We start from the raw sequence: 3694 nt of genomic DNA on the forward strand, positions 1-3694 counted from the left end.
AAAACAAAACAATTTTGCAGAGACAGGATCTTCTTTTGTTGCCTCTCAAAATGTTGTCCAGCCAAAATAAAGTCTTGATATGTGTACCAGGAATGAGATAAGAAGTGGGAATAAGGCAAGGATGCTTAGGTAAAATTTTGCATACCCCAGATTTGTTTTGCTTTAAGTCTGCAGTGCATGAGAGAATGTTGTAGAAGTGTGTATAATCACAGAATCGGGCTTCTTTTAAATCAGAAGAGTTATTGGAGACCTCCATGGCATTTGTCCTGTTTTCAGATGAGGAGGCTGAGGCCCAGGAAAGTGAGATGGCTTTCTTAAGGCTTGCAGTGGGGTCATAGAGTCCACTACCCCATCTTCCATACACTCCATTATTAGTGAAATAGAAATAGTAATAGAAACTGCTGCCAAGCACCTCTTCTGAATCCTCTCCATTTTGATTTGTAACTGTATCTGATAGGGCTGAAAGAGCCCCTGGACAGGGGACTGCCCACCCATGAGCAATGGAGCTTCCAGGTTTCTGGGGTTTTTTTGTTTTTGCTTTTGTTTTTTTGAGATGGAGTCTTGCCCTGTCACCCAGGCTGGAGTGCAGTGGCACAATCTCGGCTCTCTGCAACCTCCACCTCCCGGGTTCAAACGTTTCTCCTATCTCAGCTTCCTGAGCCTCCCAAGTAGCTGGAACTACAGGCACCCACCATCACGCCTGGCTAATTTTTGTATTTTTGGTAGAGATGGGGTTTTGCCATGTAGGTGCCTCAGCCTCCCAAATGCTAGAGTTATAGGCCTGAGCCACCGCATCCAGCTAATTTTTTTGTATTTTTAGCAGAGATGGGGGTTTCGCCATGTAGGCCAGGCTGGTCTCTAACTCCTGACCTCAGGTGATCTGCCTGCCTCAGCCTGCCAAAGTGCTGGGATTACAGGCAGCTTTCTGTTTTTATTTTGCCTTTCTTCTTCATCCTCCTCCACCTTCTGGGAAAACAAACTTCCCTGTTTATAGACTTTTTTTTTTTCTTTTTGCCCTGTAAGGAAACAACATGGCTGTTTTTAAAGCATCCTTGTCTTGGTATAGATGGCCTTCAGACAAGTTCCATAGAAAGTGCCCTGATTAGCTGGGCGCAGTGGCTGTGCCTGCAATCCCAGCACTTTGGGAGGCCGAGGGGGTCGGATTACTTGAGGTCAGGAGTTTGAAACCAGCTTGGCCAACATGGTGAAACCTCATCTCTACTAAAAATACAAAATTTAGCCTGGCATGGTGGCAGGTGCCTGTTAATCCCAGGTACTCAGGAGGCTGAGGCAGGAGAATCGCTTGAACCTGGGAGGCAGAGGTTGGCAGTGAGCCGACATCTTGCCACTGTACTCCAGGCTGAACGACAGAGCAAGACTCTGTCTCAAAAAAAAAAAAAAAAAATTTGTTTGGGCACCATGGCTCATGCCTGTAATCCCAGCACTTTGGGAGGTCAAGGCGAGCAGATTGCTTGTGTCCAGGAGTTCAAGACCAGCCTGGACAATATGGAGGAACCCCATCTGTGCTAAAAATACAAAAATCAGCTGGGTGTGGTGGTGCATACCTGGAGCCCCAGCTACTTGGAGGCTGAGCGAGGAGGATCACTTGAGCCTGGGAGGTAGAGGCTGCAGTGAGCCGAGATCACACCACTGCACTCCAGCCTGGGTGACAGAGTGAGATCCCAGATCAAAAAAATAAAATTGGGCCCGGTGCGGTGGCTCACACCTATAATCCCAGCACTTTGGGAAGCCGAGGCAGGCAGATCACTTGAGGTCAGGAGTTTAAGACCAGCCTGGCCAACATGTTGAAACCCATCTCTACTAAATATACAAAAATTAGCTGGGTGTGATGTCGGGCACCTGTAATCCTAGCTACTCGAGAGGCTGAGGCAAGAGGATTACCTGAACCCAGGAGATAGAGGTTGCAATGAGCCAAGATGGTGCCATTGCACTCCAACGTGGGCAAAAAAAACAAAATTCCCTCTCAAAAAAAAAAATTTTTTTTAAATAAACAGCTTAAATATTCAATTGTTAGAAAATGGTGAAGTAAATTACAGTAGAATCACTTATTATAGCAAAAAAGAAAGTAACACATATGAAGTTCTTTACTTTCTCGGTGCAATGAAACTTCATATGTGTTAAAAAATATAAAGGCTCACTCACAGGCCAAGGTCCGCTCCTGGTGCACCAGGCGCACGAGGCCGTGGAACTCGAGCAGATGAGGACACAGAAGCACAGAACAGTGAACTGACCTGCTCAAAGACATCCAGCTGGTAAAAGGCAGAGCTGGGACTCAAACCCAGATATGGAAACTGAGTCCCCAAAAGGGAAAATGACTTCCCCGAGATCACACAGAGATAGTGGATAAACAAGTAACAAGACCAAGAGTTTCTGATGATCAAAGTCTTGTTCCACTGAACACAGAGTCCAACTGGTAAAAGGCAGAGCTGGGACTCAAACCCAGATATGGAAACTGAGTCCCCAAAAGGGAAAATGACTTGCCCGAGATCACACAGAGATAGCGGATAAACAAGTAACAAGACCAAGAGTTTCTGATGATCAAAGTCTTGTTCCACTGAACACAGAGTCCAAGGACATTGGCCTCAGATACTGATGTCATCTGAGCTCCCTCCAAACTCTATTCACCCACAGGGAAGACTTGAACACCCTATGATTCCAAGTATTCTCCAATTGACATCTTCCCCTTCTAATAAAATTGCAAGCACTTCAAGGGAAAAAAAATATATATATATAAAGGCTATGACTATGTCTAGCATGTTTAAAAAAAAACATGTTAAAAAAACTGAAAAAAATGAGAATTTTCTTAATAAATTTTCTTAATAAAGATAAAACCGAACTCTCATGTAGATATAAAAATGAATACATGTTAAGGATTTTACAGTTGACCCTTGAACCATGCAGGGGTTAGGAGCATCAACCCCCTATGCAGTTGAAAATCTGCAGATAACTTTTTTCTTTTTTTGGCAAACCTGGTGAACCAGAAGTTTTGGGTTGTTTTTTTGTTTGTGTGTTTGTTTTGTTTTTTGTTTTGCTTTTTATTTTTGTTTTTGAGATGAAGTCTTACTATGATGCCCAGGGTAGTCTCTAACTCATGGGTTTAAGTGATCCTCCCACCTCAGCCTCCTAAGTAGCTGGGATTAAAAGTGTGCACCACAGCACCCAGCTCTCCCAGTACTACTTTTATTTGTTTCGTTTTTTGTTTTTATTTTTTGAGATGGAGCCTCACTCTGTCGCCCAGGTTGGAGTGCAGTGGTGTGACCTCAGCTCACTACAACCTCCACTCCCCAGGTTCAAACCATTCTCCTGCTTCAGCCTCCAGAGTAGCTGGGATTATAGGCATGCACCACCTTGCCCAGCTAATTTTGAATTTTTAGTAGAGATGGGGGTTTCTCTATGTTGGTCAGGCTGGTCTTGAACTCCCAACCTCAGGTGATCCGCCCACCCCAGCCTCCCAAAGTGCTGGGATTACAGGCGTGAGCCACCGTGCCCAGCCACAGATTCTCTTTGACCAAACTTTAGTTAGCCTCCTCTGAGCCCTCTTTGACCTTGGGCTTCCATGTCTGTCCCTGCTGAGTCTGATTTTAGCAAGAATTTTTTTTTTTTTTTTGGCTTTCTTTTTTTCCTTTTTTGTGGAGAACCGAGTCTGGCTATATTGCCCAGGCAGGTCTCAAAC

Source organism: Colobus angolensis, unplaced genomic scaffold, assembly GCF_000951035.1.
Source record: "Colobus angolensis palliatus isolate OR3802 unplaced genomic scaffold, Cang.pa_1.0 Scaffold50, whole genome shotgun sequence".
Classification (NCBI taxonomy): domain Eukaryota; kingdom Metazoa; phylum Chordata; class Mammalia; order Primates; family Cercopithecidae; genus Colobus; species Colobus angolensis.